The sequence below is a fragment of the Ranitomeya imitator genome, chromosome 3 (assembly GCF_032444005.1).
Source record: "Ranitomeya imitator isolate aRanImi1 chromosome 3, aRanImi1.pri, whole genome shotgun sequence".
NCBI classification, from domain to species: Eukaryota; Metazoa; Chordata; class Amphibia; order Anura; family Dendrobatidae; genus Ranitomeya; species Ranitomeya imitator.
Window position 1 is genome coordinate 723,386,895 of NC_091284.1, and position 19,809 is coordinate 723,406,703.

General features: G+C 43.2%; 1 long non-coding RNA gene across 1 annotated transcript in view; it reads right to left on the reverse strand.

Annotated features, from left to right (window-relative positions):
• Positions 1-19,809, reverse strand: part of LOC138672307 (uncharacterized) — a 159,617-nt gene that overhangs the window by 129,887 nt on the left and 9,921 nt on the right. Inside the window, exon 3 of the long non-coding RNA XR_011319701.1 lies at positions 19,422-19,532. This is a non-coding gene — a long non-coding RNA (uncharacterized lncRNA). The remainder of the gene's footprint in view (positions 1-19,421; positions 19,533-19,809) is intronic.

Consider the following 19,809-nt stretch of genomic DNA (forward strand, 5'->3'; position numbering starts at 1 on the left):
AATGGGACACAAATATCGGAAGGTATCCTGTAATGGATCCCAGGGTCTGAAGGAGAGGAAACTCTCCTTCAGGCCCTGGGATCCATATTCATGTGTAAAATAAAGAATAAAAATAAAAAATATTGATATACTTACCCTCTGACGCGCCCTGGTCATCACCGATGCAACCGCCTTGCTTTCGTTCCGAAGGATGAGCGCGTTAAGGGCCTTCGATGACGTCGCGGCTTGTGATTGGTCGCTGAGCGGTCATCGAAGGTCCTTAACGCGCTCATTCTTCGGAACGAAAGCAAGGCGGTTGCAGCGGTGACGACCAGGGCGCGTCAGAGGGTAAGTATATCAATATTTTTTTTTTAAATTCTTTATTTTACACATTAATCTTAATCCCGATACCGATTCCCGATATCACAAAAATATCGGAACTCGGTATCGGAATTCCGATACCGCAAATATCAGCCGATACCCGATACTTTCGGTATCGGAATGCTCAACACTATCTATTACATTACTTAGTTCTCTTAGTACTCGTGGGTGTATGCCATCCGGACCCGGAGATTTATCTATTTTAATCTTATTTAGCCGGTTTCGCACCTCTTTTTGGGTTAGATTGGTGACTCTTAATATAGGGTTTTCATTGTTTCTTGTGATTTCTCCTAGGATTTCATTTTCCACCGTGAATACCATGGAGAAGAATATGTTTAATATGTTAGCTTATTCCTCGTCATCTACAACCATTCTTTCCTCACTATTTTTTAAGGGGCCTACATTTTCAGTTTTTATTCTTTTACTATTGATATAGTTGAAGAACAGTTTGGGATTAGTAGGAAAAAGATAGAGACCGCGCATAAGGGAAAACACTAGAAGAAAAGAAGGGAATGTGTCAAATCCTAACACAAAGAGTCCCACAGTGGACCCAAACAAACCCCTGAATCGATGTAAGCCCACTACAGGAAGACAGTGGCCCAACAAGCAGCCAGGTACATAAACTGATGTGCTAGCGCAAACACAAAGACAGCAATGCGTCAGACTCAAACAGAACCAGCAAGGCCCCCGACCTCGTATAGAAACAGTACCTGTACCTTTAATGATGTACCGAGCAGTGTGGCTGTACGGTGGATCGGAGTGAGGCGCCGCTGTGTCCAATGCGGAGCTGAGCCTGGCGCTGCAGGGATAGTTGTCCGGCGTGAGGTGCAGAGATGCGGTAGGGATCTGCAGGTTCCTGGAGCGGAGCTGCACGCGGAGGTGGCAGGGAGGCTGCGTAGAGCCAGGGAAAGCCCCGGCCGGTGGCATCCCTGGATACGAGCACAGGAAAGATGGCCGACGGAGAACTAAGCGTGTGACGTCACAGCTGGAGAGCTACGGAGCGGCACTGAGGACAAGGTAGAAACCAACGCGTTTTAAAGGAACAGCATCTTTCTTCATCAGGGTTACCCGGCACCGGTGGCTCCGAGAGATATATAGGCCAAGCCTCCGTCAATCACACCAGACCACGGACCCGCCCCCCCGCCCCATGTAAAGAAGGACAAATGCGTGCATGAATCTGCAGAATTGAAGATATTATTATGTGTGATAATGCCCACTGGAGATAAGCTGCGGGGAACTAAAAACAGTACATACACTGTTTGGTATATATGCAAATAATACGGAAATGTGCAAATATATGCTAATATGTGCTAATCCGAGAGGGGAGTCACTGATCCCATAGAAAATGGAACGAGAGATGGAAATAGAGTGCAGATGTGATAAAAATGCATAGATATATAAATACTTAAAACCAATTTTAATAATAAATAGATAAAAAAGAGAGAACTCCCCCTCTGAATAATAGACAACATACAACTAAGATGCAAAACATAAAAACAAAAATAAAAACAGCCCTAAAAGAAGGGAACTATAAAAAGGGGGGAAGGAACCCCTACATAAATCTAATCAAAAGGCATATAATTCTAGCCCATAATTTAGGCCCTTTGGTGGAGGCAGTCCAAGGTAAAAATCCATTTGGATTCGATCCTGGACATAACCTGTATTAAATTGCCCCAAAGTATTCATTTATTCTTTGGGATTGAGTGAAAGTTGCACCTGCAGGCTCTCCAAACAGCCTGCAGGTCCAACTTTCACTCAATCCCAAAGAATAAATGAATACTTTTCCTATACGAGTTATAGAACGCAGTCAATCAGTAGTTGTATGGGGGAAGATTGTCAGGTCTCTCGGAGCCGCCGGTGCCGGGTAACCCTGACGAAGAAGGACGCTGTTCCTTTGAAACGCGTTGGTTTCTACCTTGTCCTCAGTGCCGCTCCGTAGCTCTCCAGCTGTGAAGTCACACGCTTAGTTCTCCGTCGGCCATCTTTCCTGTGCTCGTATCCAGGGACGCCACCGGCCGGGGCTTTCCCTGGCTCTACGCAGCCTCCCTGCCACCTCCGCGTGCAGCTCCGCTCCAGGAACCTGCAGATCCCTACCGCATCTCTGCACCTCACGCCGGACAACTATCCCTGCAGCGCCAGGCTCAGCTCCGCATTGGACACAGCGGCGCCTCACTCCGATCCACCGTACAGCCACACTGCTCGGTACATCATTAAAGGTACAGGTACTGTTTCTATACGAGGTCGGGGGCCTTGCTGGTTCTGTTTGAGTCTGACGCATTGCTATCTATGTGTTTGCGCCAGCACATCAGTTTATGTACCTGGCTGCTTGTTGGGCCACTGTCTTCCTGTAGTGGGCTTACATCGATTCAGGGGTTTGTTTGGGTCCACTGTGGGACTCTTTGTGTTAGGATTTGACACATTCCCTTCTTTTCTTTTAGTGTTTTCCCTTATGTGCGGTCTCTATCTTTTTCCTATCCATTGTTTATATCAGGGGTGGCGTCTTCCCGGTTTGGGTCCAGCTGCAAAGGGGTCCACTTTGGTTCAGTAAGCGCTGGTGTATTCACTAGTTTGGGATTAGTTTTACTCTCCTTAGCAATGTGCTTCTCTGTTTCCTTTTTGACAGCTTTAATTAGTTTTTTAGATAAAGTATTTTTCTCCCTATAGTTTTTTAGAGCTTCAATGGTGCCATCCTGCTTTAGTAGTGCAAATGCTTTCTTTTTACTGTTAATTGCCTGTCTTACTTCTTTGTTTAGCCACATTGGGTTTTTCCTATTTCTAGTCCTTTTATTCCCACAAGGTATAAACCGCTTACAGTGCCTATTTAGGATGTTCTTAAACATTTTCCATTTATTATCTGTATTCTTATTTCTGAGGATATTGTCTCAGTCTACCAGATTAAGGGCATCTCTAAGCTGGCCAACTTTGCCTTCCTAAAGTTCAGTGTTTTTGTGACTCCCTGACAAGTCCCCCTAGTGAAAGACAGGTGAAACTGTACAATATTGTGGTCGATATTTCCTAGATGCCCGACCACCTGCAGATTTGTTATTCTGTCAGGTCTATTACATAGTATTAGGTCTAAAAGTGCTGCTCCTCTGGTTGGATTCTGCACCAATTGTGAAAGATAATTTTTCTTGGTTATTAGCAGAAACCTGTTGCCTTTATGGGTTTCACAGGTTTCTGTTTCCCAGTTAATATCCGGGTAGTTAAAGTCCCCCATAACCAGGACCTCATTATGGGTTGCAGCTTCATCTATCTGCTTTAGAAGTAAACTTTCCATGGTTTCTGTTATATTTGGGGGTTTGTAACAGACCCCAATGAGAATTTTGTTACCATTTTTCCCTCCATGAATTTCGACCCATATGGACTCGACATCCTCTGTTATGGCTGGCAATCAGGCAACACAGCGTGCAGTAATCAGCGCACATACAGAGATCTGGCAAAAACCAAAAACAATAGGACGAGCTCTGAGACGTGGAATCTCTGTAGACTGCAGTACCTGATCTATCCTCACACAACTATAAGCAGCAGTGGATTGCGCCTATCACTACCTATGCAACTCGGCACTGCCTGAGGAGCTGACTAGCCTGAAGATAGAAATACAAGCCTGACTTACCTCAGAGAAATACCCCAAAGGAATAGGCAGCCCCCCACATATAATGACTGTTAGCAAGATGAAAAGACAAACGTAGGAATGAAATAGATTCAGCAAAGTGAGGCCCGATATTCTAGACAGAGCGAGGATAGCAAAGAGAACTATGCAGTCTACAAAAAACCCTAAAACGAAAACCACGCAAAGGGGCAAAAGACCCACCGTGCCGAACTAACAGCACGGCGGTGCACCCCTTTGCTTCTCAGAGCTTCCAGCAAAAGTTAATAGCAAGCTGGACAGAAAAAACAGAAAACAAACTAGAAGCACTTATCTAGCAGAGCAGCAGGCCCAAGGAAATATGCAGTAGCTCAGATCCAACACTGGAACATTGACAAGGAGCAAGGAAGACAGACTCAGGTGGAGCTAAATAGCAAGGCAGCCAACGAGCTCACCAAAACACCTGAGGGAGGAAGCCCAGAGACTGCAATACCACTTGTGACCACAGAAGTGAATTCAGCCACAGAATTCACAACAGTACCCCCCCCTTGAGGAGGGGTCACCGAACCCTCACCAGAACCCCCAGGCCGACCAGGATGAGCCACATGAAAGGCACGAACAAGATCTGGGGCATGGACATCAGAGGCAAAAACCCAGGAATTATCTTCCTGAGCATAACCCTTCCATTTGACCAGATACTGGAGTTTCCGTCTAGAGACACGAGAATCCAAAATCTTCTCCACAATATACTCCAATTCCCCCTCCACCAAAACAGGGGCAGGAGGCTCCACAGATGGAACCATAGGTGCCACGTATCTCCTCAACAACGACCTATGGAATACATTATGTATGGAAAAGGAGTCTGGGAGGGTCAGACGAAAAGACACCGGATTGAGAATCTCAGAAATCCTATACGGACCAATAAAACGAGGTTTAAATTTAGGAGAGGAAACCTTCATAGGAATATGACGAGAAGATAACCAAACCAGATCCCCAACACGAAGTCGGGGTCCCACACGGCGTCTGCGATTAGCGAAAAGCTGAGCCTTCTCCTGGGACAAGGTCAAATTGTCCACTACCTGAGTCCAGATCTGCTGCAACCTGTCCACCACAGAATCCACACCAGGACAGTCCGAAGACTCAACCTGTCCTGAAGAGAAACGAGGATGGAACCCAGAATTGCAGAAAAATGGAGAGACCAAGGTAGCCGAGCTGGCCCGATTATTAAGGGCGAACTCAGCTAACGGCAAAAATGACACCCAATCATCCTGGTCAGCGGAAACAAAACATCTCAGATATGTTTCCAAGGTCTGATTGGTTCGTTCGGTCTGGCCATTAGTCTGAGGATGGAAGGCCGAGGAGAAAGATAGGTCAATGCCCATCCTACCACAAAAGGCTCGCCAGAACCTCGAGACAAACTGGGAACCTCTGTCAGAAACAATATTCTCAGGAATGCCATGTAAACGAACCACATGCTGGAAGAACAAAGGCACCAAATCAGAGGAGGAAGGCAATTTAACCAAGGGCACCAGATGGACCATTTTAGAAAAGCGATCACAGACCACCCAAATGACCGACATCTTTTGAGAAACGGGAAGGTCAGAAATGAAATCCATCGAAATATGTGTCCAAGGCCTCTTCGGGACCGGCAAGGGCAAAAGCAACCCACTGGCACGTGAACAGCAGGGCTTAGCCCTAGCACAAATTCCACAGGACTGCACAAAAGCACGCACATCCCGCGACAGAGACGGCCACCAGAAGGATCTAGCAACCAACTCCCTGGTACCAAAGATTCCTGGATGACCGGCCAGCACCGAACAATGAAGTTCAGAGATAACTTTACTAGTCCACCTATCAGGGACAAACAGTTTCTCGGCCGGACAACGATCAGGTTTATTAGCCTGAAATTTCTGCAACACTCTCCGCAAATCAGGGGAGATGGCAGACACAATGACTCCTTCCTTGAGGATACTCGCCGGCTCAGATAACCCCGGAGAGTCGGGCACAAAACTCCTAGACAGAGCATCCGCCTTCACATTTTTAGAGCCCGGAAGGTATGAAATCACAAAATCAAAACGAGCAAAAAATAACGACCAACGGGCCTGTCTAGGATTCAAGCGCTTGGCAGACTCAAGATAAGTAAGGTTCTTATGATCAGTCAAAACCACCACGCGATGCTTAGCACCCTCAAGCCAATGACGCCACTCCTCGAATGCCCACTTCATGGCCAGCAACTCTCGGTTGCCCACATCATAATTACGCTCAGCAGCAGAAAATTTCCTGGAAAAGAAAGCACATGGTTTGAACACTGAGCAACCAGAACCTCTCTGTGACAAAACCGCCCCTGCACCAATCTCAGAAGCATCAACCTCGACCTGGAACGGAAGAGAAACATCAGGTTGACACAACACAGGGGCACAGCAAAAACGACGCTTCAACTCCTGAAAAGCTTCCACGGCAGCAGAAGACCAATTAACCAAATCAGCACCCTTCTTGGTCAAATCGGTCAATGGTCTGGCAATGCTAGAAAAATTACAGATGAAGCGACGATAAAAATTAGCAAAGCCCAGGAATTTCTGCAGACTTTTTAGAGATGTCGGCTGGGTCCAATCCTGGATGGCCTGAACCTTAACCGGATCCATCTCGATAGTAGAAGGGGAAAAGATGAACCCCAAAAATGAAACTTTCTGCACACCGAAGAGACACTTTGATCCCTTCACGAACAAGGAATTAGCACGCAGTACCTGGAAAACCATTCTGACTTGCTTCACATGAGACTCCCAATCATCTGAGAAGATCAAAATGTCATCCAAGTAAACAATCAAGAATTTATCCAGATACTCACGGAAAATGTCATGCATAAAAGACTGAAAAACAGATGGAGCATTGGCAAGTCCGAACGGCATCACCAGATACTCAAAATGACCCTCGGGCGTATTAAATGCCGTTTTCCATTCATCTCCCTGCCTGATTCTCACCAGATTATACGCACCACGAAGATCAATCTTAGTAAACCAACTAGCCCCCTTAATCCGAGCAAACAAGTCAGAAATCAATGGCAAGGGATACTGAAACTTAACAGTGATCTTATTAAGAAGGCGGTAATCAATACACGGTCTTAGCGAACCATCCTTCTTGGCTACAAAAAAGAACCCTGCTCCCAATGGTGACGACGATGGGCGAATATGTCCCTTCTCCAGGGACTCCTTCACATAACTGCGCATAGTGGTGTGTTCAGGTACGGACAAATTAAATAAACGACCCTTAGGGAATTTACTACCAGGAATCAAATCGATAGCACAATCACAATTCCTATGCGGAGGTAGGGCATCAGACTTGGACTCTTCAAATACATCCTGAAAGTCCGACAAGAACTCTGGGATGTCAGAAGGAATGGATGACGAAATAGACAAAAATGGAACATCACCATGTACTCCCTGACAACCCCAGCTGGTTACCGACATAGAGTTCCAATCCAATACTGGATTATGGGTTTGTAGCCATGGCAACCCCAACACGACCACATCATGCAAATTATGCAGTACCAGAAAGCGAATAACTTCCTGATGTGCAGGAGCCATGCACATGGTCAGCTGGGCCCAGTACTGAGGCTTATTCTTGGCCAAAGGTGTAGCATCAATTCCTCTCAACGGAATAGGACACCGCAAAGGCTCCAAGAAAAATCCACAACGTTTAGCATAATCCAAATCCATCAGATTCAGGGCAGCGCCTGAATCCACAAACGCCATGACAGAATACGATGACAAAGAGCACATTAAGGTAATGGACAAAAGGAATTTGGACTGTACAGTACCAATAACGGCAGAGCTATCGAACCGCCTAGTGCGTTTAGGACAATTAGAAATAGCATGAGTAGAATCACCACAATAGAAACACAGTCTGTTCAGACGTCTGTGTTCTTGCCGTTCTACTTTAGTCATAGTCCTGTCGCACTGCATAGGCTCAGGTTTACTCTCAGACAATACCGCCAGATGGTGCACAGATTTACGCTCGCGCAAGCGACGACCGATCTGAATGGCCAAGGACATAGACTCATTCAAACCAGCAGGCATAGGAAATCCCACCATTACATCCTTAAGAGCTTCAGAGAGACCCTTTCTGAACAAAGCCGCTAGCGCAGATTCATTCCACAGAGTGAGTACTGACCACTTCCTAAATTTCTGACAATATACTTCTACATCATCCTGACCCTGGCATAAAGCCAGCAGATTTTTCTCAGCCTGATCCACTGAATTAGGCTCATCGTAAAGCAATCCCAGCGCCTGGAAAAATGCATCAACATTACTCAATGCAGAATCTCCTGGTGCAAGAGAAAACGCCCAGTCCTGTGGGTCGCCGCGCAAAAAAGAAATAATAATCAAAACCTGTTGAATAGGATTACCAGAAGAATGAGGTTTCAAGGCCAAAAATAGCTTACAATTATTTCTGAAGCTCAGAAACTTAGTTCTGTCACCAAAAAACAAATCAGGAATCGGAATTCTTGGTTCTAGCATCGATTTCTGATCAATAGTATCTTGAATCTTTTGTACATTTACAACGAGATTATCCATTGAGGAGCACAGAGCCTGAATATCCATGTCCACAGCTGTGTCCTGAAGCACTCTAATGTCTAGGGGAAAAAAAAGACTGAAGACAGAGCTAAGAAAAAAAAATGATGTCAGGATTTCTTTTTTCCCTCTATTGGGAATCATTGGGTGGCTCCTTGTACTGTTATGGCTGGCAATCAGGCAACACAGCGTGCAGTAATCAGCGCACATACAGAGATCTGGCAAAAACCAAAAACAATAGGACGAGCTCTGAGACGTGGAATCTCTGTAGACTGCAGTACCTGATCTATCCTCACACAACTATAAGCAGCAGTGGATTGCGCCTATCACTACCTATGCAACTCGGCACTGCCTGAGGAGCTGACTAGCCTGAAGATAGAAATACAAGCCTGACTTACCTCAGAGAAATACCCCAAAGGAATAGGCAGCCCCCCACATATAATGACTGTTAGCAAGATGAAAAGACAAACGTAGGAATGAAATAGATTCAGCAAAGTGAGGCCCGATATTCTAGACAGAGCGAGGATAGCAAAGAGAACTATGCAGTCTACAAAAAACCCTAAAACGAAAACCACGCAAAGGGGCAAAAGACCCACCGTGCCGAACTAACAGCACGGCGGTGCACCCCTTTGCTTCTCAGAGCTTCCAGCAAAAGTTAATAGCAAGCTGGACAGAAAAAACAGAAAACAAACTAGAAGCACTTATCTAGCAGAGCAGCAGGCCCAAGGAAATATGCAGTAGCTCAGATCCAACACTGGAACATTGACAAGGAGCAAGGAAGACAGACTCAGGTGGAGCTAAATAGCAAGGCAGCCAACGAGCTCACCAAAACACCTGAGGGAGGAAGCCCAGAGACTGCAATACCACTTGTGACCACAGAAGTGAATTCAGCCACAGAATTCACAACAATCCTCATTCCCTTCGCTAATATCCTCCCTTAAAGTGGACTTTAGACAAGACTTTACATAGAGACAAACCCCTCCTCCTCTCCGATTTTTACGATCCTTTCTAAACAGACTGTAACCCTGTAAGTTAACTGCCCAGTCATAGCTTTCATCTAACCATGTCTCGGTTATTCCCACTATGTCAAAGTTACCTGTAGATATTTCTGCTTCTAGTTCTTCCATCTTGTTTGTCAGGCTTCTGGTGTTTGCGAGCATGCAGTTTAGAGGATTTTGTTTTGTTCCAATCTCCTCGCTGTGGATTGTTTTAGAAATGTTCTTACCTCCCTTCTGAGTATGTTTTCCTGGGTCTTCTTTGTTCGAGTCTAATGTTTTTCTTCCCGTCCCCTCTTGTGTGAATGTTACAAGTGGCCTAGTTCTCCATAGGTTCAAGCAACTTTTGTTGGGGACATAGTTGTTATCAACCACAATTAAAAATAGGCAAAATCATTACTTCAGTGACAACGTAATCCTAGATGATATGACTATAGGTAACAAAATATAAAAAATACAGATTACTCAAGTCATTGTGTGCCTAAAATGTTAGACTGTAGTAGACAACCCATGTGGTCTGGTAATAGTACACACACATCCTTGACTTGATCAACCCTAGATTGGGATACATTTTATTACAGTGTACTATGTTGTAGATAAGTGAGTGCCCTCTGCATAAACATATTTCTGAAACTCAAAGAGGTTACCCATGAAAAATAATTACCATTTAATACCTATCCATAATTTATGGTTGGTACTAGAGATGATATCACAAATTCATTCAAAAGGTAATTGAATTCTCAAATTTTACAAAAATCCATACTCTCCAGAATTTAGATTTTTTATAAGTCGCTTCCCACAAATTCAGCAAAATGGCGACCAAAGAAAGGTTAAAAACATAAAGAGCTAATTTATCATTGCTCATCTCTATGCCACCTCCACTGCTCAATGTCCCACAAACCGTCCTTGGTGCTACTTCTTATCATCACCATGGGACCTCTCTGTGCACTTCATAAGTTTGTAAAGTTCTAGCCTAGCATGAAGAGGCCCAGGGTTTCAGCGCATGGCAGCGGTAAAAAGAAACATTGAGGATTGTATGAGGGACAGTGGGCAGTGGGGTAGCCAGAATGTAAGCGCCCCCAGGAAGAAGCAGACGTGAAACGCGCATCGGGGTTGTTTCGGAGGCATAGCGCGCCACTAAGCATTGAATTTAGAGAGCAGCATTTGTATTCAGGTAATATGTGTTTATCAGGGGTTATAAGTAACTCCTTTTTATGCTAATGATTTGATATATACTCTGTGGATAATGGTGCGGTGATGTGTAATTTTGTGGATGTTTTCCACATGATTCAGCTGTCAGTAATTGAGAGTTGTATAACATGCACCTGTATTTTGGGCATATGCTCTTATATGTGATATGATGGATTATCCTATATAACTTATCTGTCAAGTGCAATGCAATTTGGATATTGAGGTATTAATATTTTTTTACACTTTAAAATTTTAATTTATCATATAACTGAATTTTTGGTATACTTTTTTAGGATTTGAGAGATTATATGATGTGTATCTTATCCTGAATATCCCAATCAGCATTTGCACAATTTGCACAATTTTCCGTTGTTAGGGTATGTGCACACGTCCAGATTTTTAGCGGTTTTTTTTTTGCGGAATTTTGCCATAAAAACGCTATAAATCCGCTAAAAAAACGCTAACATTATGCATTATGCATCCTATCATTTAGAATGCATTCCGCATTTTTTGTGCATACCGCAAAAAATCCGGACAAGCTCTATCTTTTTGCGGATTTTTTGCGGATTTCCTATCAAAAAGGACAAAAAAAAAAAAAATCAGCGCAAAAAACGCGCAAATTCCGCGAGAAATCCGCGCAAAAAAAGCACGCGGATTTCTGGCAGAATTCTCAGGATTATGTCAGGAAAAAATCCTGACGTGTGCACATAGCCTAAAGGAGTAAAAGGGGAGTTTATAAAATTTATCTGTACATTAGGATAATTTTTATCCATATGCTGTAGCTGGCCTCGTATATATATTTGCACTTGGTTAGAGGCACTATTTTAATTTATGTACGTTTTTTATGTATGTTTAAATAAAGTTGTATTTTTAATCAAAAAAACAAAGACACTTTTTTGACTCAGTATAGTCTAATAACTATCTGGTCAGTATGTTTAGGCATTATATTTAGTAGTAGAAAAGACAATGCCTCAAATGTTGGTGAAAAAAAATCACATTTTATTCTGCCTCCTGTGGCAACGTTTCGATCCCAAAGATCTTTCTCAAGCACTCGTACACTTGGTATGGACTTTTTCCCGGGATGAACTCTCTGGTTGTGACGTGCGTCCTAAATTGTGTCCTGTAGCACTCTGGCTATATGAGGTGCGGTTTAACGTATAATTTTTGATTGACTGAGCTATTATATTTCTCACGGCTCAACCCCTCAGTGTGTTTGGGATGCAGTTACTGACATTTAGACTGTCCAATCAGGTACAGGGGTGTGCTGAAGCTTTCATTACTTTGATTGACAGCTTGGCCATCCAGTCTTGTACATGGGCGTGCTAAGCTGTCAGTGTGTTGACTGACAGCTCAACTATCCTATCTGAGACTGGGAGGTGTCGGCTGTCTCCAAGTGTTCACTATCCCGGGTGATTCCATTGCTAATTAACTGAGCTACTTCTCCCAGTCCTCTGCAAGATGTACATTCATGTAGTAGGTTTGTGCTCCCTGTGCCTTGAGTTCTGTATGCTTGATTATTAGCACAACAGCCTTGCAGCGCTGGAGTCCTGGGTTCTAATCCCACCCTGGACAACATCTGCAAAGAGTTTGTATGTTCTCTCCGTGTTTCCGTGGGTTTCCTCCGGGCACTCCAGTTTCCTCCCACATTCCAAAGACATACTGATAGGGAATTCAGATTGTGAGCCTCATCGGGGACAGCGATGATAATGTGTGCAAACTGTAAAGCGCTGCGGAATATGTTAGCGCTATATAAAAATAAAAGATTATTATTATTATTTGCTGCCTGAGCTTGGACTTCGTTCTGACCATCCGAATGTTTAATCACTTCTGCTGTGATGTGTTATCCTCCTGGTATTCTGACGTCGGAATGTTACCTGACCACGCTTTTGTCTCTTCCTTCTGTTTGTGATGTACTCTCCTGACTTCTGATCTTGGACTCCTTGACCATTCTGGCTCATGGCTTGGCCGTGTGAAGTGACTAGCATCACAATATTGTTTTTTGTTCAATATCTTATGCTTTTTATGCTCTGGTCTCCCAAGACATTAGAGCATCATAAGGGACATTCAACTAGTGAACTATTCACTGCAAATTGAATTTCCCTGTTAAATCAATGTGATTTACCAAATTTGAATCTAGTCAGTTCCACTAATCTCTTGTTGGTACAGATCCAGCAGCTAGGACCCTTACCAATCCCGAGAACATGCACCATCCTCTTTCCAAGTGAATGTAACAATAGTGTACATGCCTGACCACTAGAGATAATTGGATCCCATTTCCCACACTTCTGAAGCATCAGAAAACGGGCTAACATCATTTTGCATTGTAACTCTAACTTCCCCATAATGCCCTGCAGCTATGACGTCTTACTGATTATCATTAGTGATGAGCGAATATACTCGTTACTCAAGATTTCTCGAGCATTCCTCCGAGTATTTTTTAGTGCTTGGAGATTTAGTTTTTCTTGCCGCAGATGAATGATTTACATCTGATAGCGAGCATAAGTACATGTGGGGATTCCCTAGCAACCAGGCAACTAGGGCACTAAAAAATACTCGGCGGACCCCCGAACATGCTCGAGAAGTCTAGAGTAACGAAAATATTCGCTCATCACTAGTGTTGAGCTATACCTTCCGATATTTGAAAGTATCGGTATCGGATGGTATCGGCCGATACCGGCAAAATATCGGATCTCGCCGATACCCAATACCAATACAAGTCAATGGGACACAAATATCGGAATGTATCCTCGATGGTTCCCAGGGTCTGAAGGAGAGGAAACTCTCCTTCAGGCCCTGGGATCCATATTAATGTAAAGAATAAAAATAAAAAATATGGCTATACTCACCCCTCCGAAGGACCCTGGCTGTCACCGCTGCAAGCGTCTGCCTCCGTTCCTGAGAATTACAGTGAGTGAAGGACCTTCGATGATGTCGCGGTCATGTGACCGCTCACGTGACCGCTCACCTGACCGCGACGTCATCGAAGGTCCTTCACTCACTACATTCTCAGGAACGGAGGCGGACGCTTGCAGCGGTGACAGCCAGGGTTCTTCGGAGGAGTGAGTATATCCATATTTTTTATTTTTATTCTTTATTTTTTACATTAATATGGATTCCAGGGCCTGAAGGAGAGTTTCCTCTCCTCCAGACCCTTCGAACCATAGGCACTGCACACTCCAATACCGATTTCCGATATCACAAAAATATCACAACTCGGTATCGGAATTCCGATACAGCAAGTATCGGCCGATACCCGATACTTGCAGTATCGGAATGCTCAACACTACTCATCACTAATTACACTGGTCTACAAAAAAAAAAAAATTTTGGTATGGACTTTAAGAACAGTTTTAGACTAATTTGAGGGTGCGGAATTGAAATCTGATCTTATAATTTCTCTATCACATCACGTTTTTGCGCTATAGGTATATAGCCCATTTTCATGAATTCCATGATAAATATAAGTAGTGTATGAAAAGTGCCGGTTTTTACGGTTCACTATTAATAATTCACTATTAATAATGAGCCAAGCTCATTATTGCAAGAGAGCTTGGCTGAGTAGATTACACAAGAAGGAAAACACACAGCAAGTCAGCAGGATCTAGGAGCAACATGGCAGATGTGTCAACCTACATGGTGAGCTGCAGCATGTGCTACATGTTCACAGATCGACCAGAAGAAGAATCCAATTTCACCTGTCAGAAGTGTAGACTAGTGGCCCTTTTAGAAGAAAAGGTGCGGGGTCTGGAAGAAAGAATAGCAACTTTGAAACTCATCAAAGAGAATGAAGACTTTCTAGACAGAACAGAAGCATCTCTACTGGTCACAGAAGGTGCAAAAAGTGTCAGAGAACCTCCAAAAGCAGATGAGTGGAAGCATGTGACCAAAAGAAGCAAGAAGACCATGGAGAAATCACCAACCACACAACTGAAGAACCGATATCAAATCTTTGTAGAGGATGAAGATGGCACACCTAAGAATGAAGCAATACCAGCAAGCAAAAAAGAAAAGGGCACACAGCAACAAGTGACAGCAAAAAGTACAGCCAAGAAGCAACGAAGAGTGGTGGTGGTGGGAGACTCACTACTGAGAGGCACAGAAGCAGCCATCTGCAGACCGGACATAACTGCAAGAGAAGTATGCTGCCTTCCAGGTGCGATGATCAAGGATGTGACCGATAGGATACCAAAGCTCTTCAGCTCCAAGGACGTCCACCCATTTCTTCTGATACATGTTGGCACCAATGACACGGCAAGGAAGGACCTACCGACAATCTGCAAGGACTTTGAAGAGTTGGGGAAGAAAGTAAAGGAACTGGATGCACAGGTAGTTTTTTCTTCTATCCTTCCAGTAGATGGGCATGGCACCAGGAGATGGAACAGGATCCTTGATGCAAACAACTGGCTAAGACGATGGTGCAGACAACAAGGATTTGGATTCCTGGACCACGGTGTGAATTACTGGTATGATGGACTCCTCGCCAGAGACGGACTACACCTCAACAAACCTGGGAAACACACATTCGCCAGAAGACTCGCTACACTCATCAGGAGGGCGTTAAACTAGAAGAAGAGGGGACGGGAAGAAAAACATTAGACTCGAACAAAGACGACCCAGGAAAACATACTCAGAAGGGAGGTAAGAACATTTCTAAAACAATCCACAGTGAGGAGATTGGAACAAAACAAAATCCTCTAAACTGCATGCTCGCAAACGCCAGAAGCCTGACAAACAAGATGGAAGAACTAGAAGCAGAAATATCTACAGGTAACTTTGACATAGTGGGAATAACCGAGACATGGTTAGATGAAAGCTATGACTGGGCAGTTAACTTACAGGGTTACAGTCTGTTTAGAAAGGATCGTAAAAATCGGAGAGGAGGAGGGGTTTGTCTCTATGTAAAGTCTTGTCTAAAGTCCACTTTAAGGGAGGATATTAGCGAAGGGAATGAGGATGTCGAGTCCATATGGGTTGAAATTCATGGAGGGAAAAATGGTAACAAAATTCTCATTGGGGTCTGTTACAAACCCCCAAATATAACAGAAACCATGGAAAGTCTACTTCTAAAGCAGATAGATGAAGCTGCAACCCATAATGAGGTCCTGGTTATGGGGGACTTTAACTACCCGGATATTAACTGGGAAACAGAAACCTGTGAAACCCATAAAGGCAACAGGTTTCTGCTAATAACCAAGAAAAATTATCTTTCACAATTGGTGCAGAATCCAACCAGAGGAGCAGCACTTTTAGACCTAATACTATCTAATAGACCTGACAGAATAACAAATCTGCAGGTGGTTGGGCATTTAGGAAATAGCGACCACAATATTGTGCAGTTTCACCTGTCTTTCACTAGGGGGACTTGTCAGGGAGTCACAAAAACATTGAACTTTAGGAAGGCAAAGTTTGAACAGCTTAGAGATGCCCTTAATCTGGTAGACTGGGACAATATCCTCAGAAATGAGAATACAGATAATAAATGGGAAATGTTTAAGAACATCCTAAATAGGCAGTGTAAGCGGTTTATACCTTGTGGGAATAAAAGGACTAGAAATAGGAAAAACCCAATGTGGCTAAACAAAGAAGTAAGACAGGCAATTAACAGTAAAAAGAAAGCATTTGCACTACTAAAGCAGGATGGCACCATTGAAGCTCTAAAAAACTATAGGGAGAAAAATACTTTATCTAAAAAACTAATTAAAGCTGCCAAAAAGGAAACAGAGAAGCACATTGCTAAGGAGAGTAAAACTAATCCCAAACTGTTCTTCAACTATATCAATAGTAAAAGAATAAAAACTGAAAATGTAGGCCCCTTAAAAAATAGTGAGGAAAGAATGGTTGTAGATGACGAGGAAAAAGCTAACATATTAAACACCTTCTTCTCCACGGTATTCACGGTGGAAAATGAAATGCTAGGTGAAATCCCAAGAAACAATGAAAACCCTATATTAAGAGTCACCAATCTAACCCAAGAAGAGGTGCGAAACCGGCTAAATAAGATTAAAATAGATAAATCTCCGGGTCCGGATGGCATACACCCACGAGTACTAAGAGAACTAAGTAATGTAATAGATAAACCATTATTTCTTATTTTTAGTGACTCTATAGCGACAGGGTCTGTTCCGCAGGACTGGCGCATAGCAAATGTGGTGCCAATATTCAAAAAGGGCTCTAAAAGTGAACCTGGAAATTATAGGCCAGTAAGTCTAACCTCTATTGTTGGTAAAATATTTGAAGGGTTTCTGAGGGATGTTATTCTGGATTATCTCAATGAGAATAATTGTTTAACTCCATATCAGCATGGGTTTATGAGAAATCGCTCCTGTCAAACCAATCTAATCAGTTTTTATGAAGAGGTAAGCTATAGACTGGACCACGGTGAGTCATTGGACGTGGTATATCTCGATTTTTCCAAAGCGTTTGATACCGTGCCGCACAAGAGGTTGGTACACAAAATGAGAATGCTTGGTCTGGGGGAAAATGTGTGTAAATGGGTTAGTAACTGGCTTAGTGATAGAAAGCAGAGGGTGGTTATAAATGGTATAGTCTCTAACTGGGTCGCTGTGACCAGTGGGGTACCGCAGGGGTCAGTATTGGGACCTGTTCTCTTCAACATATTCATTAATGATCTGGTAGAAGGTTTACACAGTAAAATATCGATATTTGCAGATGATACAAAACTATGTAAAGCAGTTAATACAAGAGAAGATAGTATTCTGCTACAGATGGATCTGGATAAGTTGGAAACTTGGGCTGAAAGGTGGCAGATGAGGTTTAACAATGATAAATGTAAGGTTATACACATGGGAAGAGGGAATCAATATCACCATTACACACTGAACGGGAAACCACTGGGTAAATCTGACAGGGAGAAGGACTTGGGGATCCTAGTTAATGATAAACTTACCTGGAGCAGCCAGTGCCAGGCAGCAGCTGCCAAGGCAAACAGGATCATGGGGTGCATTAAAAGAGGTCTGGATACACATGATGAGAGCATTATACTGCCTCTGTACAAATACCTAGTTAGACCGCACATGGAGTACTGTGTCCAGTTTTGGGCACCGGTGCTCAGGAAGGATATAATGGAACTAGAGAGAGTACAAAGGAGGGCAACAAAATTAATAAAGGGGATGGGAGAACTACAATACCCAGATAGATTAGCGAAATTAGGATTATTTAGTCTAGAAAAAAGACGACTGAGGGGCGATCTAATAACCATGTATAAGTATATAAGGGGACAATACAAATATCTCGCTGAGGATCTGTTTATACCAAGGAAGGTGACGGGCACAAGGGGGCATTCTTTGCGTCTGGAGGAGAGAAGGTTTTTCCACCAACATAGAAGAGGATTCTTTACTGTTAGGGCAGTGAGAATCTGGAATTGCTTGCCTGAGGAGGTGGTGATGGCGAACTCAGTCGAGGGGTTCAAGAGAGGCCTGGATGTCTTCCTGGAGCAGAACAATATTGTATCATACAATTATTAGGTTCTGTAGAAGGACGTAGATCTGGGGATTTATTATGATGGAATATAGGCTGAACTGGATGGACAAATGTCTTTTTTCGGCCTTACTAACTATGTTACTATGTTACTATGTTACTAAGGTAAATTTAGTTTTCATTTCGTCTCCCAATAAATGTGAGAATATCTTTGTTTTCTTTGAACATGCATAATTCCCATTTGTTATGATAACACCCTTGTTTTCTGTGCTACTGGGACAGTAGAGTTACAGCAGAGCATTGGGTGAAAACTGAATGGCCTCAGCAACAGAGTTTGGCATCTGGCGATAAGAATGTCATCCATAATCCTCTTGTGGATAGGAAGGACATTGTCTTTCCTCCCTTACACATAAAACTTGGATTGATGAAGCAGTTCGTCAAAGCTCTCAATCACAATGGAGAATGCTTTAATTATATATGCTCAACTTTTCCTGGTCTTAGTGAAGAGAAGAAAAAGGCTGGAATATTTGATAGACCTCAAATAAGAACACTTATGAGAGCCCCAAATTTTATCACATCAATGAATGAGACAGAAGAAAGAGCTTGGAATGCATTTTGTAATGTGGTGCAGAATTTTCTAGGGATTAAGAAAGCAGACAGCTATGAAGAGATTGTGGAAGAGCTACAAATGAGTCTGCGAAATCTTGGATGTAGAATGAGGATCAAGATTCACTATTTACACAGCCATTTGGACTTTTTCCAGAGAACCTCGGGGATGTGAACGAGGAACAAGGGGAGCGTTTTCATCAGGTCATTAAAACATTGGAAGAACGGTATCAAGGCCGGTGGGACTCACATATGATGGCTGACTATTGCTGGAGCTTGATGAGAGACAACCCAGAAGCTGTACATCACAGATCAGCCAAGAAAAGAAAGTTCAAATAACTGCCATTAGTCATTCATCTGTGTGCCATATATATGTGTTTTTATATTTTGTAGTTTAATTCTATAAGTATATTTGATTTGCTGTACGTAGACTTTGTAATCTTTGTTTTTCCTTGATTAAAAATATACAAAATGTAGTACCGAAAATCATGTGTTTTTATCATAAAACATTAGGAGTAATTTTCATCAAAAATTGAAAATATCTTGAAATCCTGATGTGATAGCAAAAAACGGAGTTCATATTCATAATCAGCAGCCAAAATTGACTTAAAATATGTTTTAAAACCTTTTGCCAGAAATATTGCATTGACCAGTGTTATCATTTATAACCGAACATACCTTTTACAGTGGTAGTCAGTAGCTGGACCATCACAGATTAGCAGTTCCCAGTAGGGCACAGTTTGTATGGCAGACTCAAATCCATCTGAAGATTCACTGGGTAATTCTCTCCTGTAGAGTATAAGCTCTTATGATCAGCTGGGTCCTTTCTCGGTCTTTCTTCTGTATAGTATAAGCTCTTATGGTTGGTGGGGTCTTCACCTGCTCCCTCGGTGATGAACCCGCAATTCACCTGATGTCACTATTACGTCAGACGGATCACGTAATGTGGCCTCCCCACTTTCACCTACGTGACATTCCACACCCCCTGGGGACATGTCAGCTTGGTACAGTTTGAAAGGGTTAAATGCCCATGATCGGTGCTAACACCGAACGTGGGCGTTGCTGC